At 40.5% G+C, this 21541-nt stretch overlaps 2 long non-coding RNA genes across 4 annotated transcripts in view; both read right to left on the bottom strand.

The window, feature by feature from the left end:
- LOC114050449 overlaps nucleotides 1-5052 on the bottom strand; it is a 29234-nt gene extending 24182 nt beyond the window's left edge. Inside the window, exon 1 of the long non-coding RNA XR_003570007.1 lies at nucleotides 4842-5052. This is a non-coding gene — a long non-coding RNA (uncharacterized LOC114050449). The remainder of the gene's footprint in view (nucleotides 1-4841) is intronic.
- A 4912-nt stretch (nucleotides 5053-9964) lies between these two features.
- Nucleotides 9965-20704, bottom strand: LOC114050418. Of its 3 annotated transcripts, none has more exons than XR_003570001.1 (6): nucleotides 20216-20704; nucleotides 19050-19584; nucleotides 16463-16635; nucleotides 13041-13198; nucleotides 11611-11714; nucleotides 9965-10242 (listed from the first exon to the last, which is right to left on the bottom strand). It is a non-coding gene; the product is annotated as an uncharacterized LOC114050418 (long non-coding RNA). The 3 variants fall into 3 exon arrangements; XR_003570002.1 differs by having other exon boundaries at nucleotides 13066-13198; XR_003570003.1 differs by having other exon boundaries at nucleotides 19050-19195.
- Nucleotides 20705-21541: the final 837 nt, after the last annotated feature.

Raw genomic sequence — 21541 nt, 5'->3', positions numbered from 1 at the left:
GAAGAAGAAGAAGAAGAAGAAGAAGAAGAAGAAGAAGAAGAAGAAGAAGAAGAAGAAGAAGAGAAAGAAGAAGGTATATTTTCAGTTTTAAAGAAATGTCAGATTGATGATAGTGTTTCAGCAGGGCCAAATTAGTACCACCAGATATTATAGCTAGTGCATCCTTATGGTGACTAGAGTTTTTTTTTGTTTGTTTTTAATAAAGATTTTGCAAGGAAACAGTAGAAATTATTCAAGATATAACTGCAGGTTGAAAAAAAAGTACTTCCCAATTACTTAGAAAGGCCTGATTTAGTGCCTATGTATGAGGAATATGATGTCCTCTGTTAACTGATAAAGAACTAATCCTTTATGACCGATACAAACCACAACAATGCCTTTGAGAATTCATCAGATAATCTCTACTGTACCCAGAACATCATCACATTGTTCACCTTCACCCAGATGTAACAATGACCCATAAAAAGTTAAGAACAAAGGTTTTCTAAATGTCCGCATACTAAATCTTCATAATGTCCGATCTGTATGAAATTAAAAGTCCCATAATAGAGGAAGGCAAACTACTGTGAAAACAGGATAAAGGACATGCCAGCCCCATCATACTATCTACTACTAGATTTTTCTCAAAGATGTTTTAATGACCCTGTGGAAGATGAGCTTGTTGTCCAGTGGATAGAAATCAGAGAAACAGAGCAGTTGAGAGCTGGAAGGAGTCTAGGGGGTCATTCAGTCCTATCTGGTCATTTTATGTGCAGCACATGCTCTACCCTGAAGCTACTTCCCAACCCTTCATTCTCACTGAAGGCTAGGTTTCCAGAGGTCAGCTGCTATTGGTCTCCTCAAGCTAATGCAAACACACTTCCTGTCTCCTCAGGGAGATATTGGAGCCATGTTTATACCTAGTGAATAATTGAGACATATTCTCACCTACTAAATGTATTAGAACTAAAGAGAGTAGGGTGATGCCTTTCAGATAAGGAAGCAAAGGCCATAAGGGCTGCCCAAGGTCATGCAGATAGCTTACAGAGCTCGATCTCCCAACTATGGGACCAAATATTAACATCGTAAAGATGTTACCCCTGTAAAACAAATGACGTGCTCAAAGCTCAACCTTGTCACCACTGCCTCCATGAGACCTTTCCTGATATACCAGGTCTTCCTTTCTTCTAGTGCCTTCTCTCCAAAATTATATGCTTTTTACTTGAAAGGCAGGGTATTGATCATTGGAATTAGAGTTAGGAAGACCTGAGTTCAAATCTTCTTTCGCATTTGTATCCCTTAGTATCTAGAACAGTGCCCACAACACAGTGGGTGTTTAATAAACACTTACTGACCAATTGATCCTCCATGAAGTCACATTGGCTCTTCAAAGAAACTGCCATGGTATAACATCCACAAATTTCAGTCTAATATTATTCTTGAACCTTCAGGGATTAGGAAACTTTAAAAAGTGGGAAATATTCCTCTTTAATTTTTTTGTGTTTAGAAATTTTAGAAACTTTAGAAATTTTCTGTGTCAGAGGCAAAATTTAGGGGTTAGGGTTAGCGTCAGAATCAACCACAAAATATTAAGTAGACATAGAAGGAAGCTGGTCTGTGTTCCTGGGGGAGCATTCCCATCAGCTCTTTCCCAGAGGGGGAAGAAGGAGATGCTTGAGGGGAAGGGGAAGGACCGATAAGAACATAGTCTCACTCAAGGATGTGCTATCATAATGAGTCCTGGCTCTATAGACCCCCTTCCATATCAAATAAATGGGTTGTGTGTGTTATTTTTTGTCTCTTAAAGAGAAAGAACCTTAATTACCCAGACAAGATAAACTGGCATGATCACAGAGGAAAGCAACCAAGATGGTGAAGGCCCTTGAGATCATGCCAGATGGTTTTAGTTTAGGACTAGGGATGTTTAGACTGGGTTAGAGAAAACTTGGAAGGGCCATGACAGATGTCAGCTCCCAATTGATATGTACCTGATTGTTCCATAAGATCATATTATGGATTTCCAGATGGAAGGGACCTTAGACATCATCAAATCCAACTCCCTAATTTTACAGATGAGAAAAATGAGAAAGTCCTGGTTTCTCATTTAGGTTAAACTATTTGCCCAGGATCAGAGAGTTGGTAAACAAGTGTCTAAGGCAGGATTTGAAGTCATCCTCCTGACTCTAAATACAGTGCCCTGTTCACTGTAGCATACCACCTCTATTCTCAAGAACCTGCCTTCTTTTCTTTCCTCTGCAATGGCCAAGAGTATGTACTCAAGAAGGGGAAATTGAATGAGAGACTTATCTATAGCCTGTAGCTTGATGAACTGGGGAAAGGCATCCAAATTTAGTAGGAGTTACCAGACTCCTCATCAAGAAGGGATATATGTGTATGTACGTGTATACATACGTGTGGATATGTGTGTATGTATATATATACACATATTATATATATATGTATGTGGATTTATGCTAGAGAAATAAAGTATCAACTGGAAATATGTTTAAGCAAGAATTAAAAACTGTGTGACCCTGGGCAAGTCACTTAACCCCAATTGCCTTAAAAAAATAATTAATGAGAAGTCTTGAACAAGGAAGCTTGCCCCAATTTTTTCCTCAATTACATTGATGAATGCAAAAGAGCCACAGGAGAAAAGACCTAACCAGTAAAGAGAAATGGAGCATGTGTTACAAAATCCCTTTTTCAGTTATTTTAAAATATTTTCCTTTCTACAAAGCCAAAAAGCTCATGATGGATGCAATTCATAAACCTTTATTTGAAGGAGTGATGAAAAGCCAGACAGACAGCATACATGCACATCAGCCAAGATGTCAGCATCTGGCAGATGTGAGAATGAACAGGTAATCAACCTTTTTCTCTGGGGCCTTGTGTTGTCTTTCCTCAAATTCCCAATGATACACTGACTATTTGGACATGCCTGACATCTTTATTATACCCTCCAAATACTTAGCTTGGCATCATTTAGCTGGAATATGGCTTACTTTGCTTTGAAGATTAAAATAATTATTTAAGTGTTCAGGATAATTAATGCCATAACTCAATTTGAGTTGAAATGATTTTCCCAAGGCTTTCATTAATCCATAGTCAACACCAGGACTCCATTGTTTTAAAAAGAAGGTCCTAATTGATCATTTAGCACAAATTAAAGTTGTGAGTTGTCTTTTCCAGGACCTCTTTCTGTTGCTTCCAGTTTTTGTGTACAACATGTGTATGGCTTAAAAGACCCATTTTTAGAACACTTTCTACCCGGAAACCATGAAATCCTCATAGAAGCAGATTGAGGAATTCATAACCACAGCTCTTGGTTGCCACCTAAAGGTCTCTTATTTTGCTTCCAACAGGACCTCCCATGCCTGTTTTCAGGGAGACACTCACTGCCTGTTTCAGGCAAACTGTCTCACAAACAATATAGTCAAAAGTTACCACAAGCTAAGGGCTTTCCCATGGAAGACAGAGATTTTTCCTGCTCGGTCCCGAAGAGTTGAAGGAGGAACAATGAGCAGAATCTACAGAGATGCAAATTCCAGCTTTCTGGCAAAACAAAATAAAGCTTGCTAGCAATTAAAGGGTGATGGATGGGCTCAGGATGTGGTGAGTTCCCCTTTGCTGGAGGTCTTCAAGAAAAGGCTGGTTGACCACTTGTCCAGTAGATGGCAAATGGGTTTGTGTTCCCATGTGGCTTGGATTAGATCCAACCCAGCAGAAGTTCCTTCCAACTCTGAGACTGTGATTTTTTTTTAAATTTAAACATCTCAGCCTCCACTGTTCTTAAAAAATAGTTCTGGTCACCATTCCGTCTACTATTATGATTACCCTATTTGATAGTAAAGCTCATGGCCACCTATGTGCTCTGATTCTTGATTCATTCAAATAGTCATATGATTTGATTTAATGGTGGAATGAACCTCAGAGGCCACGAAACCCAACCTTTTCATCTAACCCTCATTAGTACAGTGTCTGAAATATAGTATTTGTTTAACAAATGATTATTGATTGATTAACAGATGAGGAAACTGAGGCCTACAGAGTTTAAGTGTCTTGCTCAGTCTTACATGGTTATTAAGACAGGATTTGGACATAAGTCTTCTTCACTCTACACCTAGGTTCTAACTACTGCACCACCAGGCTGCCCTGTTAATTTGCCAATTCTTTGTTAAGGGGCTGACATAATGGCTTGTGAGTTTCTCCAGAGATGGAAAAGTTGAAGACTTGCTATTTGCCTCCAAAGAGACAAATAATAAGGCCTTAATTAAGAATGAATATTACTTGGTTATATTATAATAAATAATCTACATTAATGTATTATATTATTAATGTTACCATATTATACAATGGATTATATTATTAACACTATCATGTCATTATATCATTAAGAACCATTAAACAGCTAGTAATATAATGAATTATAATAATAGAGTAATAGGTGACATCTTCATAGTACTTTAAATGTTGCGAGAGCATAGTTTCATTATTATGTAATGAATAATGTAGACCAATATAGTATGTTACTTATTATATCCAACACTTATCCAGCAAGTGCCTGACACATAGGTGCTTAATAAACATTTATTAATTGATTGAAATGAGAGAGTATATGTAAAGTAATACATATCATTAGTAATAATTTAATTAATGACAATATTATAACAAGAGCTGATATTTGTAGAGCACTTTCAAGGTTACTAAAAATATTGCATACTTGCTAACCTTTGAATTTTAGTTATTTAAGTAGCAAAAAAGGCAAATCTTTGTTTTTCATATTCTTTTTAATAATATCATAGATTGGCTGGAGCAAACCTAGAAGAAATTGAACAAAGAGGAATATTTCCCAATCTTACCTTGCCAATTTTCATAAGTTAGGACCTTAAAATGGTTACTGGGATTTCGAGATCATTCATGATGGTCTTTCTTGAATACCTCTACTTCTTGGCTTCCTCCTCTCTGCCTGGGATTGTTCTAATTTTATGCTAACTTTGACTCACCCACTTCTTCCCTTTCCCTTCAGAAGACATGCCAGTTGTGTCAGACTGACGGCTGGTCCTCCCTGCCATTCTATTACGGATGTTGTAAAGCCGTAGCGATCCCGGAAGGAGCAAGATGTGACACGTGTTCCTAACTTCATATTCAGAGGTTAGGGAGGTTCCCTCATGGTGTTCTAATCTGCCTTCTGCCAGGCATGTGGCACCATTCACCGTGAGTTGGCTCAACTTTTCAAAGACTCCTTTATGCCCTTTCCCAGTACAACCTGACAGTTAGCATTTCTATCTGACTTCTTACCTGTGTCGTAAGAATGACCAGCCCTTACTGTCCCTCAGAGGAACATCCAAGTTACACTCCATCAAAGAGAATCTCTCCTAATTTGAGATTCCCTTCTATTATATCATTTTTTAATGGTAACCAGTTAGCAATATCATCATAGCCCTTCTCAAACCAACCGAATTTTCAGATTTATGATAAAATTTGGTCTTTATAAAATTAATAACTGGCATTAATATAGCCCCTTAAAATTTACAAAGCTTAAATTTTCTCATTTCACAAAGACCCAGTCTTCTAAGAAAACTTAGAAGGCTTATGTCTCATCCCTACCTAAATAAAATTCCTCTCCAATTTCCAGTATGGTGGTAGTGAGATATACATGTAGAGAATATTTGTGGTCAAAGAGTAAAGTTCCTGGTTACTGGGAGTCATTTTCTCCCTTCAAAGAATGCCAATAAACTTCCTCTTGAGTGCTGCTATCTTCTGAGCTCTGAGAGCTGGTGCTTCTGTTAAGTCCCCAGTCAGAATTGCTCTCTCCATGGGAAGTCTCATTCTCTGAAGTTATCATCATTCTTAGATAACTGTTTTTACCTGCAGGCTCTCCCTCTGGCGTTGGCCATTACCACCACTCTGGCAACTACTGCCTCCTGTCACCTGTGGGGAAGGGGCAGAGCTCCTCTGACGGACTTGGCTGGAGCTCTTTCACCATGATCTTGACCTGCTGCTGGAGTCAAGGATTCCATACCGGCTCATTACTTTACATGACAGGACCAGAAACAGGTCTCGTCCTTTCGGTAGGTGACAAGAAATGATAGTCTCTGCACGGCATCATGTCTCTTTATTCAGTGATCAAAGTACTTTATTCTTATCAATTTGGCTAAGAATTTATTTGCTCCTAGTTTACACTTTTTACTTATTGGTTGGTTGATTAAACTAAGAAGCACTGAGGGGCTGCAAGTGGAAAAAGTTTAAGAAACCCTGGTCTAGACCAGCTATGATTATATTCATTAGGTTGTAATGGAAACCCCCACCCTTACACAGGGAAAAAGAAACCAATCATATTGGCATCAACACAGAGTGTGTCAATGAGAATAATATTCAATAAGCCTGAAGAGGCAGAACGGAACCAAGTAGAGGAGACTTTGTATTTTATGATATAGTCTCTAGCAAGACATTGGAACTTCTCGAGTAGGGCTCATTTGGAGAATGGACTGGCTAGGAGAGTAACTTAAGGATGGCAGAACAATTAGGAGCATATTGTAATAAGGAGACAACTGATGATTGGCTGAATTAGAGTCACGAACACGCGAAGGGAATAGAGTCAGGCAGTTATGTTGTAAAAGTAAAATAGACAATATTTTACAACTAATTGAATTTGGGAGGTAGGGAAGAGAATTGGCTGCAGACGTGGAATTGATAATGCATTTAAAGGGCCATAGCCAAGCAAGACAGACTAATCAACCTACCCAAGGCCTCACAGCTAGTAAGTATCTGAAGTCAGATTCAAACTCAGATCTCCCTGGCCCCAAAGCTTTATCCACTGTGTCAATGAAGCAGTGATGCAGGATTACCTAGAAGGACGCAGCATCCTCCTGGTCTCCCAGGCTAGCAATCTCAGTGTCATCTTCTATCCTCACTCACACTCATCTCCTAAATCCTACCTGTTTCAGAGTTTTGTCACTTCACCCTTCACATGACATTTCTCACTTATGTCCATTTCTCTCCACTCGGACAGTCATTACCCTGGTTATCACATTATGCCTGGACTATTGTCATAGTCTTCTGATTTGTCTTCTCTCCCCAAGTCTCCTTGTCTTTTACCCAGCTTCAAGTGATCTTCCTAAAATACAGATATGATCATGTCACTTTCCTATTCAGTAAACTCTAGTTCCTTCCTATTACCTCTAAGATTCGGTATAAAATCCTCTGTTTGGCTTTCAAAGCCCTTCACAACCTGGCCCCCTCCTGCCTCTCCAGTCTTATTACACACATGCACACACACACAAATATACAGATATGCATATGTGTATATACATACACACACGTGTATACGTATATGCCTTCACATATGCACATGTGCACACACATACTTACACACATACATCCTACTTATCCCTCATGTTTGGAAAGCTCATCTCTCCCTGTCTCTTCCCTTCTTGACTTCCACTGATTCCTTTATGTCCATATTCAATCCAGCTTCTTCAAGAGACCTTTCCCAGTCTCCCCACTCGATATGATGACTTCCCTCTAAGATTTCCTCCTACTGTATAAACTTGAAAGTATGTAGCTATTTGCATAGTTTCCCTCATTGGAATGTTCCTTGAGGGCAGGCTTAGCACAATACCAGGCATATAGTAAATGCTTAATAAGTGTTTATCAATTAATTAACAATAGATTCAATTAGTTTCCTACATAGACCCCTAAAAACATCCAAAATAAGATAATATTCGGATGGATTTATTTCAAAACTTGGCTCACTTCAGCTGAAACACTATCATTTGCTCACCCTATGGTTCATCCTTTGTTGCTCCTTGGACGAAAGAGCTCCCTCATAAAAACAATTATTTTTCATTTTCTTGGGTGGGAAATATAATAGACATGACATAGACTGTTATTACATTAAACACTTTAGTTACCTGTGCATGAAAGTATGTCTTTGTTCTGTGTACCAGGACAATAGCCTAGTGTTAGAGATTTTCTTTAAAACTGAGATTTTTTAAAATTTTAATTTGCACAATGACAAAACTATATTTCTTGACTTTTGCATGTTAAAATGGCTTTGTGTTAAAGACACTTTTTTGGTAAAAGAAAAAAAAAGAAAGGAAGGAAGGAAGCACAATTCCACTCACCATTAAGTTGTACTTTTATTGTATGGGATATTTTTAAAAGATGTGAGACTGTATTTCTTGCCATTTTCTTTCTTTCCCTTGGGGGGAAATAGCAAACAGTTTCAGCACATATTGGGAGAGAGCCCAAGGCAAATCAATTAACTTCCCCCCCTTCACCTTTTCAGCTTACAGGACTCTCAGTCTGCCAATGTATCAAACATCATTTATTAAATGCTTACTCTGGGCCAGGTACCTAGCCAAGTAGGCACATATTGATAAATGAAATGGATCTTACCTTCAAGAAGCTTCCATCCTAATGGGGGAGACACTGTTTCTAATTATGGCTATGTAAACTACATACAAAATAAATACAAGATAAATTAGGTTGGTTTCATCTCAAGTCTGAAGAACCACTAGGACCAAGGTGCAGAACTGGGAGATGGGTGTCCTAACTAAGTCACAAAACCTAGTCTGTTTGGACGATATTATATGGGAGTGAGAGTACCTCTTGCCCATATCTGCCTATCACCTGCTCTGGGAGTCTGTGCTGTGAGACAGATGATGCCCTTTGCAAAAACAAACAAACAAACAAAAAAACAAACAAGCAAGAAACTAATTTTTTTTTAAAACTGCATATGAAATGTGAAAAATGATTTCTCTTGGTAATCTGTGTTTTGGAGACTCAGAGTTCCACCCTGCCAGTCTTCTATCCAAAGTTGTTCAGAAGAACATCTCTGTTAATGAAATTGCATTGAACCTTCTCATCTTGGTCAAACTCAACCCAGACCTGGTTGATTTTATCCTACTCAGGCTTGGGTGGAGACTGACACTACTGCCCAGAGAGATAGAGTCTGGGAGTGGTCTGGAATGATGGCGGGTTGATAGGAGCACCAGTTGAAAGGGTATATAATGCTGTATCCCAAAATCCCAAACCAAGTCAGTTCTGAACTGCCCCCTTAGGGGGGCCCAGTTTTGGACTGAACTCCCATGCAATGCATGTCAAGCCACCTTGGGAGAAATTAAACTATAGACACATATACCCCAATTTGGTTTATCTCTTTCTTCAAGCAGACTCTGTTTCAAACTGGGGTTCATGGGGTTTGGGGTTCATGGGGAAAAGTCTTTTTTAAACCTCCAATATGCTAAATAACAATAATAGCTAGCATTAATAACACCACTTTAAAGTTTACAAATGACCAAGCATAGGTTACATTATTTCATCCTCACAACAATTCTGGGAGGTAAGGGATATTATTATCCACATTTTCCAGATGAGGAAACTGAGATTGAGATAGATTGCCTTTCCTGTGGGGTCACACAGCTAGAAAGTCACTGAAGTGGGATTTGAATTCAAGTCTTGCTGTCTCTATCATTCGTACCCACTGACCCATTCCACATGTACACTGTAGCAGCTCTAGACCACAGACTTCATCTGTGCGACCAGATTCCATTATAAGGTGGTGTTTTCTGTGTGGCTAACTGACTATCGGCCACCTCCTATACCAAGCTCAAGACTGAAACACAACAAATTGCTTTTGGAAAAACCTCTGACTCAGATTTGTATTAGCATATGCTAGTAAAATAATTTGGGTGTCCAAATTCCCAACTGTACTCTGGGGAATCAATATTTCAATAATATTTTTTTTCATAGTTGGGACATTCAATTAGAAAATAGCAATCTCGTATAGCTAAAATAGAAATTATATGACTGAGGGAGAGATTTCAAATCACTTAGAATCTTACCAAAGACAGAAATTCCAAGACATACAGAGTGATAGAGATGGAGGAAATAAAGCCATTTACCTGAAAGCACAAATCCTATAAAGCAACCAAAGAAAGGTTCTCTCTGATGCAAAAGAAATCTGGAGAGGAAAGGGGGGACTAGGATTTGTTCTCTGGCTTATTTCAGTTTTTTTTTTTGTTATTGTTATTTTTTGCTTCTTTTTTCCCAGTAGGATGATAATGAGGTCAGGGACACTGGCAGGGTCAAAACAGAAATCCAACAAGACTGTTGATGAAGAGGATAATGGAAAGGCTGTCAAGAGGTCCTGTTCACCACGTACTTCCTGTGTCAAGCATGACTTGCTCCTTTGGCGTCCAATACCCACGTTCTCCTGAGGAGGGCAAGAGCTGGAAATTCTGTCCGCTTTTTCCCCTGAGATATTTATGATAGAATTTGTCAGAACAGGCCTTTTCTCTCTTCTCACCTCCTCCTCCCTCCCTGTCCTGAGCTAACCTTCTCCTTTCCTCCAGGAAGCTTTTATCAAGCCTTAGTGTCCCCCAGATGACTAACCACCAGAGCAGCTGTTTTGATTTGTTTTGTTTTGTTTTTCTTTCTTTTTTCTTTTTTTTTTATATTGACCAAATAAACTTCCTCTGTGCTGAGGCTTCCTTTTAGCTAATCCACCATTCAAGCTTTGCTGACTTAATCAACTCATGTGGTTTAGTTTTAAATGTTTTATTAATGTTCATTTTCTAAGTTTTTAATTTCATATTTATCCACAAAGTATGACCTCAGGTAATATATAACAAATGGTATCATCTGTCTGGCACATGTGATGTCTGTATTGCCAACTGTCTTAAAAACCTAAAAAGAATTAAAGCTAATTAGCATGATTAAAGCCATAATCAAATCTTCAAGAGATCTGTGATTTCATGGGATCATAGATTTTAGAGCTAGAATTCACCTCAAAGACTATCTAGTCCAACTTCAGAGTTTTACAGCTGAGGACACAAAGACCTGCCTAAGATCACACAGGTGATAATTGGCAGTTAGTTTTTTAACTTAGATTCTCCAACCCATAAGTCAGTGCTTTCTCCACAGAATCAGGCTGCCTCCTGTGGGCATTCCCATCAATAATGCAGATGGAGACCCATATGTCCCTGTCCTTCCTGCATCATTCAGTTTCTTGTCTTCCTATAAATTCACCACAAGAGATGGATCCAAAATTACCCCTCAGTCTCAGGCCAGGACTTACACCTCAGTTTTTCTTGACATCAAATGGGGAATAACGAAACACATGAGGGCTCCTCTGTTGCTTATACGTTCTACCCACCGAATGACCGGCCTAGATACATTCCTTTGCCACGGTCCCATTACTCTATTATAACGTGTTGGAGCCTGCTCCCATTCACTGTCACCTCCCCCCAACACCCCAATACTCATTCAATCCATTAAGTTTTAAAGAGACTTAATAGTCTATGACTCACAGACATACAACAACACTGGGAGAATATTGTAATTAAAACATGGGTTTTGTTTTAAGAAGTAATTTGAGATGATTATATTAATTCATTAAACCCTGATTACATGTAAATAAGTGGATTTGTTCTAAGAAAAGAACACATATCAATGGATGGCTGTTGTTTTCTGGGCCACCTTTTTTGGTAAACTCCCTGTCCCCCCCCTCCACATTGTGACCTTTTCCAATCTTTTGGAATTCAATTCAGTTGGACAAGTAGTTATCTTCCCCTCAGAGAAATCTTGTGGACCAACTCCCAGATGATTTTAAACTTGGGTTACCTCCAGCATGAGTTTCTTCTGTGATTGCATAGGTCAGGTCCAGAGACTCTTTTTAAATTCATCTTCTGAAGTGACTTTTGTTTCTAGGTCCTCAACTTTAAAAACTAGGAACAAGTCAGGAAGGGGCCAGGAATAGGCATAATTAGAATGAAACATGTATGCATGTATTTGCTGTATGATAATAATATTTATATAGTGTTTTAAGTTGTGCTTTATGTATGTTTACTTATTTGGTCCTTACAACAGTTCTATGTGACAGGTGCTACTATTACCCCCAATTTACAGATGAAGAAACAGAGGTAAACAAAAGTTAAGTGACTCATTCAGGGTCACACAGGTAATAGGCATGTAAGTTGGGATTTGACTTTCTGACTCCAAGTCTGTTGCCCCATATATCCATTAGAATGTAAATTCCTTAAGGACGGGGACTGTTTCTTTTTGCCTTTGAATCTCCAGTACTAACACGGTGTCTGGAACATGGTGAGTACTTAATAAAAGCTTGCTGATTGATTATATCCCAAAACCAAATACAATTTAAATGTTTTTTTTTAATTAATCATTTTAATTGTCATAATTTTTCCAACATTAAAATGAACTTTAATGACTATGTATGATAGAAGAGCAAAGTTGGCATATATAAGAAAGTCATTCATAACTCCTATCTTGACCAAGAAAGGGAATTTTCCATTTTAAAAAAGCTCTTTATCTCTGTGCTTTTGTAAATACTCCTTGGCATTATGACTAACTTTTCTCACTTAGCCTTGAATGACTACATAAAAATGAGCATTCCTCCCATAGGCTGAGCTGAGGAGGATGGGTTTCTTCCTAATTAAATGAACCAGGTCATTTAAAATATGCCAATCCTGAATTTTCACAAACCTCCTTCTGTGCCTGGAATTGACTCCTTGCCTCTACCTCTTAAAATGTCTAACTGCTTCCAATGTAGAGCTTAGATGCCTCTGTCTACATGATACCACTTTTCCTGATCTCAGATTCAGATGTCAGAAGATCAGGATTGGAATTTCAACTCTTGTAGTTATTGCTGGGTGACCTTGGGCAAGATATTTCATCTCTCTAGGCCTCCCTTTACTCATCTGTAAAATAAAGGAATTGGCTCTCAGATATTGACCTGAGGTCTCTCCCAACTCAAAGTCTATGGTCCTGTGATATCGTGAATTCTAGCAATTCCTTCTAAACTCAGCTTCCCTTCTCTGTGCTGCCCATATGTGTAGCTAAGCCTGGGCTCACCTCAAGTCTGCTTTCAAATAGATACTTGTTCTTTGTCAGACTATAGAATATATAAAATGTCTTAGAGGAGATTTGGAAGAAGACTCCAAGGAGGCTTTCTTTATGATGCCACCACCCTTTCCTAGATACAGACAAAGCCATACTCTCTTCCCTCCTGAGGTCCAACAATCACACATATTCACCTGGAGGCAAAACCTAAGAGGTCACCTTTGATTGTGTCTCCTTCATTGCTTACGTCCAATGGGACACCGGATCCTGCCCACTCTTCTCGTAGGATCAGAGTTTCTGTTTCTCTACTGTCATTGCCACCACTCTGGTCCAAGCCCGGATTGTCTCAAGCCTAGATGGGGCAGATGGACAAAAATGGAATGAGAATTCAATTTGGCATCAGAGGATGTGAATTCAAATCATTTCTATTTGTGGTCGGCACGGGCAAGTCATTTGACTTTTTTTTGGTTTTCAGTTTCCTTATTTGTGAAAAGAGTGAGGACTGTGTCGAAACCACGGGCACCCTCAAGGTGTTTACATTCAACTGGAGGAAAAAGTCAATACAGACTACGAGTATATAGAGTAAATACAAAGTAATTTCAGGTGGGATGGGGGGGCACTAAGAACTGGGAAGTGAAGATGAATAATTTTTGTCCCTTAAACACTTCATTTGTCATCTTTCTGCCCTTATAGACCTTAAAAAACCAACTCCCATCTTGTTAAGTACCAAGTACTGTCATCTTGGAACTCAAAAGGTAATACTGATGGGTGGCATCTTACCCCCCCAACTATTTTCCAATGCATCCCTTCTGTTCCAGTCATACAGTGTCCCCACTGTTGTGAGAACAAGTGTTGCCGCACAGCTCATTTTCACATCCATACTTTGCCTCTGAATACACCTCCTTCTTGGAACACTGCCCTCCTTTGACTTTGGTATTGATACCCTAGCTACCCACTATGATCTTCTAAGTTTTCACTGGTAATTCCAGCTAATGATATTGGTTCTTCTCCATGATGACCCACAGAACACAGGCTTTGGACCATATGTTTTGGGTATGAAGGGTAGCAGAGATGGATGTATCATTTTCTCAGGGTTTCATGAGGAAGAGAATGTAATCATGGATGGAAAGATGTTCATCTATGACCTGACTATAATATATACATATACATATATATATATATATATATATAATGTGTGTGTGTACACATACATACATACATATATACACATACATACGTACATATACTGTGCTAATAAACCTCTCTCAATATGTATGTATTCTAAAAATCTTAAGCAATGAATAGCTAATACATGGTTGGCTTTTCTCACATAGCACAGGCTTTAGCAGATGAACAGTGTCTCTGCTAAAATCTTTTATTTAAAATTTCTCCTTCATTTGTTCTATTTAATAACAGGAACACTTTTCTGCAAACAGATTGAAACATAACCAGTGAAAGGCAAGCTGCAGGGCAGAGACTGTTTCATTTTTTTTCCCTTTGTTTTCCCAATGTCTAGAACCTCACTGGCACTTCATAGAATCATAGACAGAGACCTGGAAGGGAGTTCAGAGGCTACCCAGAGTAACCCCTTCATTTCAGAGATGAAAATGAAGATGAAGATAACAAAACCCAGAGAAGTTTTGACTTTCCCAAGGTAGCAAGGGCTAGAAGTTTAGGAGCTGAAATTTGAACCCAGGTCCTCTAATTAGAAATGCAATGCCTTTCCCCTGCACCAAGCTGTTTTTAGAATTGCAGATGCATTTTAACCAAATTAAATTATTAAATAAAATAATGTATTAAGTGTTATATATGCCATACATGATTATGTAAACACTTTCATATAATTGTATATAAAACTTTAAAAGGATGCCTTGGACTAAAACAATCTGGGGGCATTTTTCTTTGATTAAAAGGACCTAAACCTCAAAGTTCACAAAGAATGCTAGGGTCAAAAACCCCTATATAAAGCCCTGTTTTCATTCTTTCTGTAAGTGTGAAAAACTCCTAAATTACCAAAAAAGGAAAGCTATGGACTTAGTAATGTTAGAGATATTTAAAAATTAGCTTTGTGCTAATAAGTTAGCCTCTTTCAATTTATTTGTTTTCGTGGATTTCCCATATGTGCTCATCATTTTTTTTCACATTTACCATTGCTAATGGAAATGTTTGTTTGTTTGTTTTTTAAACTTCATCGATGTCTAAACCAACAGTCCATGGGTGAGGAATGCAAAGAGAAATGGAAAAAGGAACTTGGAAAAGGCAATCAGCATTATCTTACCCAGAGCATTTTCAAAATCTGTCTCCAACTTTGATGGACTGTCTGTATTGGAATGCCTCCTCCACCCCACCCCTGCCTCTTTGAATCCCTCATTTCCTTCCAAGATTAACTCAAATTATCACCTTCTATATGAGGCCTTTCCTGATCGTACCAAAATGTGTTTGTATTTCCTTTGTGTATATATACACATATATGTATATATATGTGCATATATATATATATACATATAACTATATGCACTCTCTCTCTCTCTTTCTCTCTCTCCCCCTCCCTCCCTCCATTCCTCCTTCTCTCTTTCCTGTTTAATAAATGCTTATCGTCTTTTGATTCATATCGTAAAACGGAACAGGTGAGTAGAAGGACGATTTTATATTTATCTTTGTAGCTCTAGTGCTTGATATACAGTGCAGAAGGTTTTCACAGCTCTTCGAAGATGATTAAAATGAAGAGTAAGAAGAGGCTAAGGCTGCTTGAGCTAGAGCAAACAAAGTAAGTTCCACATAAAAATAACTGATATTTATATCATTTGATCTCTGTTGTCTCGTTCAGGCCTGTGAAGTGAGATCTACAGGTTTCATTACCTTCATTTTACAAATGAGCAAAACTGAGATTCAGAGAAGGTTGTGACCTGCCCACAGTCTAACAGCTTGTAGATACAAAAGGCTTGATTTGGGCTCGAGTCCACAGTACTCTTCACAACCCCAAGTTGTTTCTTGCAGAACAAAAGTTGTACTCAGTAAGAACGAGATTTCCTTCCTCCCACTTTTTTTTTCTCAGTTCTTTTTCTGAAAATGAGTGTTTTCACACTTTTTATGACATTATGAAGAACTTGGTGGAGGAAAAATAATTCTGATGATGGGACAACTGAAGCAAATGGCCACATATGATTGTTAATTCCTCTGGAGATTTTATTGACTCGTCATTTCTCTCCTACTAATTAGCATTAATAATAAAAGTGTTTTGATTTTTACATGTCTGAGACTTTCTCTCCCTTCTTCCTCTCAGTGAAACATAAGCTTCTCGAAGGCAAGGACTAGATCACTTTTCCTCTCTAGTGTTTGTATTGTTCCAAGTTTCAAATTATACAATCAATCAGTCAACAATCATTTACGAAATGGCTACTCTGCTTCAAGTACTGAGACAAAACTATTGCAAATTCCAACTTATACAATCAATCAAATACCAATCAGTTGTGAAATAGCTACCGTATGTCAAGCATTGAGACAAAATTGCCCCAAATTCCAAATTAGACAATCAATCAATCAACAATCATTTATGAAGTGTTTACTATGTGTCAAGCATTAAGGATACAAAGAAAAAAGTGAAACAGTCACTGACCTCAAAGAGATGTGCCTTCTTCAATGGGACGACAAAGAGATTATATTCTACAAGAGGACCACGTAGTAGAATAGATTAGAAAAAACAGAACTTCATTCCCCATCATACAGCTGAAACTTTGAAGCACATTGCCATTTCCTGGGACACTACTTTTCATTTGGACCTTTCAGAGGCTGTGATAGAGGAACAAAAGAAAAAAAAGGAGTCATCACATATGTACTAGAATAGAACGAGTTAGAGTGACCTTTATCAGCAAAAAGTAGCTCTGTTTGCATGGTTCACCAACTACTTTGTGAGCAGGGAAATCCTCCAGAAGTTCAGAGTTTTCTGGGGAATTCAGTTGCATTTCAAGTGCCACAAATTAAGAAATCCAAGCATTACTGACACTTTGGTGGCAAGTTAAGTGGGAGGATGATCAATGCCCAGGGAGGACTCTTCCTTGTGTCATTTTGGCTTTAGGATGAAGTCACAGAAGCTCTTTGTCTTAGTCTTTAGAATGGAGAAATGGTGATAAATGAGAGCATATTCAGCTTTTAATGCAAATATCCATTAGGTATTTACTGTGGCAAGGTGAGATACAGCATGGCACAATGCAGAAGGGTTCACATCTTGCCTTTGACACATACAAGCTCTGTGACCATGGATGGGCAAGTAACTTCTCAGCTCAGTGGACCCAGGTAACCCTCTAACATAATGCATTATCTTATAAGGGCTCCCTCCCCCAGAAAACAAACCAACAACAGTTTCTGCCCTCAAGGAGCTCCTGGGGAAGAAGAGGGAGAAGATTATGACGTGTATATAGAATTCAAGATAATGGACTAAAGGGAAAAAGTGACAGGCAAAGTGAGCTTAGAAAGATTTGAGAATACTTCATTGAATGACTGAGGGAAGATGTCATTGGAAAAAGTTGCTCCTGAGGTGAGATTCTGAATGGAGTAGATGAGGAAGGAGTTTTAGTTTAGATACAGGGAGCAGTTTGTGTGGAAATGTGAGTGGAAGAGAACACATCATTTGACCTCAGAATCCAGTGGATTGTTTCAGATTCTAAAATTAGCAGAATCTTGAAGAATGACCTGAAATAGATCCATAAACCTCCTTGTATTCCTCTTTGATACTCAGTTACTTTGGGAGAACAAAGAAACAGAAATACATCACAGAGCATCAAGGTTACAGAAAATTAGGCGGTGGCTTCAGAGGAATGATGGTAAAACATGGATAGTGGCCCATAGGTGTGGAGTGAGGCATACCTTTTTGGGGCCTGCTCATTTTGTTCAGTTGTTATCCCTGATTTGACTTATTTTTTTAAGAAGGAATCGTTCTATTTAATGACTATGGGGGGGGTTATTGGGAAGTTACAACAGGGTAAAAAAAAAAAGAAAATGATATAAATAAAACACTTTTTAAAAGAAAATTACTTAGACCTTATCAATTTCACTAAAAGCCAGCAGCCAACATTAACATTTCCCTAGAGATCATTTTTAATAGGATTTTTATTTGAATTTATATGGTGACTAAGATGACACTTTGGATTTATACAATCTGGCCTCAAAATTGATGCACAAAAAGTCTGGTCTGCTGTACTGATCTGACCTGATCCAATCCTGTGTTTGTCTGGATTGCTGAGCCTTCTTAGAGACCCATGGTCCTCCTGGGAATTATGAATTCCAATGCTTTTTTCCTAATTGTAGCACTGCAGAGTCTCAAGGGTGACTGCATTCCTAAGGTCTGCGAAATGATCTCTGAAAAGTGTGCATGCTGCCTTTTAAGATCAGGATGAAGGGTTTCCTCTTTTGGATGAGATTAGTAAGTCTGCACAAGAGCTGGGCCAAAGCATCCATGTCCTTGGGTGAGGTTTAAAATGGAAGGGGGGTTGGAAGAGCATTAAATTTTGAGATTCCCGTAGAGTGCTCTCTACCAGAAGTTTGGTTATTTCAATTCAAGCATTTTTAATCACCTACTATGTGCCAGGCAATGTGTTAGGCATTGGAAATTCAGAAGCCAAATGTTAAACAGCTTTGGGCCTCAAGGAACTTGCATTCTGCTATGGGGGAAGAAACAGGATCACACAATTAAGTTAATATAAACTATATATAAAACCACACTTGAAGAACAGCTGATAGAAGTTCCTTGTGATCACGAACTATTCCATCTTCTCTTTGTATCCGAAGCAGTTAGCGCTGTAGCTGAGACAAAGCTGGAACTTAATAAATGTTGTTTGATCAGCTGGGCAGATAAAGCGGGGTAGATTGGAGAGGAAAGAGACTGGATGTAGGGACACCCATTTGTTATCGCAGTAAGGAAGCATGAGCTGATGAGGGACTGAGTTAGGGGCAAGGCCAGGTGAGTAGAGAACATGGGATGGATGGGAAGAGAGGACATGGAGACAGAATGGACAACTGATTGGGTATAGAATGAAAATGGGAATACAGAGTAAAAGGTTGACTCCAAGGTTGAGAGCCTGGGGAACTGGAAGAATGGTGGTGCCCTCTACAGGAACAAGAAAGTTAAGAAGAAGGGTTGATTTGGGGGAAAAGCCAATGAATTCTGTTGCAGACCTGTTTCATCGTAACCCCTGGACTTCACTTACCATGAGATACCTTTGTGACACAGAGTTTGCTGATGAGTAGAATTTCTTCCAGGGGCAGGAACGCCTGAGGGCTAGAAGGCAGGACAACCAGTCTCATGAGGGAAACTGTTGCTGAGCACCTTCTGGCTTCTGTTTTCTCACCTACTCTGTGGGTAAAAGGCACAACACCTGAACTGGGGGAGTTTTCTGGGCATGAGGCCACTTAATTTGGTACATTCCACTACCTCAGGTAGCAATTAGGCAAGAGAGAACAGAGCCGCCTACTTAGCAAATATGAGTATGGAAACTATTGGTCATAAGCCCACGGGCTTTAGAGCTAGAAGGGTCTTCAGTGATCATAGAATTAGACTCCTTCATTTTCCAGAAATTTTCCAGTTTCCAGACGAAACTGAAGCCTTTAATAAGCATCATATTTGAGCTGAGAAGTCAATGTATTAGAAGTTTCAGATCTGGGGGTCAGACGCCAGCACTGCTCTTTATGATCTGTGTGACCTCAGACAAACCATGTGATCTCTGTAGGCTTAAGTTTTCCCATCTGAAAAAACAAAAACAAAAAACTGAAGAGGTTTGATTATATGCTTTCTAGAGTCCTTCACAGTTCTAGGTCCTATGACCCTATAGAAAGTACCTTCAAGACTCAAGCTCAATGCCACTTGCAGAGACCTATCAGATCCACCGACTTGTTAGGTCCTCTCCCCCTGTATTTACTTTGAACTCCGACTTTCAGGAGGAATTTAGGAAGGAGGCTTCTAGTACTTGAGAGGACCCCCTAGGGGAGGATGTGGAGAAGAGCAAAGAGGATGAGAAGTCATGGGTCAGTTGGGGTCCTCATTGTTGAAGGGAGCTTCCAAAGTAATTAGGTCACAGATTCTTGTGGGTGTGTGTGTGTGAGAGAGAGAGAAGGAGAGAGAGAGAGAGAGAGAGAGAGAGGAAGGAGGAGGAGGAAGAGGAGGAAAGAAAATGCAAAGATTCCACCCCAAGCTTCCTGCCTCCAACTCCTGTCCCTTTCCACTTCACCAGGTTGCTCAGATGGGGAAACTGATAACTTTTCTCCTTTACCTGCCCCAATAGGTCCCAAATATCGTAAGGGTTTTTTGGTGAGGGTAGTCAACTAAGAGGCAGGGGGACCTGCTAACTTTGCAAGAACATGACTATACAGCTAATACCTTTAGAAAGAAGAAAATTTGCCGGGAATGAGCGTGAGGCGGGCGAGGCTTCCAACCTGGCCAAAGTTGGAGGGTGGTAGTGTGAAGGCCTGGGGTGGGGGGGCAGGCTCATTCGCACCACTTCCTCATTTTTTTCTCTGCAGACTCTAGGTCTGAAAATTCAGCAGCTTCTCCCCGTGGCTCTGTTGCCCTCTCGATCTGAGTCCGACATCTTTCTGTGTCTCTCTGCATCTTCGAGGTCTTTCGCCTCCCCGGACCGCCAAGGCGGAGGTCTCTAAACTCCTCGTTCCTTTGGTTGCTGTGGTCACAGGCTACACTGAAGTGGGGTGAAAGCTGAGCCACCGCTTCATGATGAGGTGAGGAACCCGGGGCACTGGCGAACCTGGAGTGGAGTGACTGAGACCAGCCGGGGGAGGGGCTGGTCACAGGGGAAGAGCAGAGCAGAGGGCCGCGCACTCTTAAGCCACAGACTGCCTCCTGTCTAGGACCCTCAGAGCTGGGGAACAGGGGCGCTTTGTGTGATCTGAAGAAGCAAGAGAGCGTTGACAGCCATGGGGATCCGCACTCTGTGGGGGGAGAGGCTCCAGGTCAGCGAGGACTTCGGGACCAGCTGCGGTCTGCCCGGACAGGCAAGGCGGGGAGGCGGGCTCTGTGGACCGCTGCCGCTCAGGCAGGAGGAATGGGAGGGACACACGGGGAAGCCGATGGGGATGGGAGGGGGGAGATGTTGCTGGAATTGCGATGTGGACACAGTTCAGCCACTCTCAGACCCTGGGGTAACGGGGCGGGGGGAGGAAGGGAGAGAAAACACATACACATACATACACGCTGGGCTGAGCAAAACAAAGAAAGAGTGTGGGCCGGTGACTTCATGCTTTACCAATGTCCCGCCCACGCGCCCGCGGCCGCCGCTGCCCCAGCCCAGATCTCTGCGGCAGGCGTGGAACCCGCGCCCGTCTCTTAGCAACTGCCCAGCCGCTGAAGTTGCCTCGTCCCAGGCTGCCCCAGGGGCCTCGACGGGACGAGCTCGGCCTAGCCAGGAGCCTCTTCTGCTCAGCAGCCCCCGTCCCCAGCCCCCCCCCGCTGCTGAGAACTGCTCCCAGCACCAGCTGCGCTCTAGGCCCCCCGGGCTCTGGGGGGCTGCCGAGCCTGGACAGAGGCGAGCGCCTCTCGTTCGTTCTCTCTCCCTCTCTCTCTGTACGAAGGGAGGAGGAAGAGGAAGAGGAGGGGGAGGAGGAGGGGAGCCCAGCCTCTTCTTACCTCTCCCCCCCCCCCCCGCCCCGGGACGTACCCGGGGCCCCTCTAGCCCCACCACACCCCCCGCGC

The sequence above is a fragment of the Vombatus ursinus genome, unplaced genomic scaffold, assembly GCF_900497805.2.
Source record: "Vombatus ursinus unplaced genomic scaffold, bare-nosed wombat genome assembly UNPS02014799.1, whole genome shotgun sequence".
NCBI classification, from domain to species: Eukaryota; Metazoa; Chordata; class Mammalia; order Diprotodontia; family Vombatidae; genus Vombatus; species Vombatus ursinus.
Note: the sequence above shows the minus strand (reverse complement) of the source record. Positions and strands in the feature narration are given on the sequence as shown.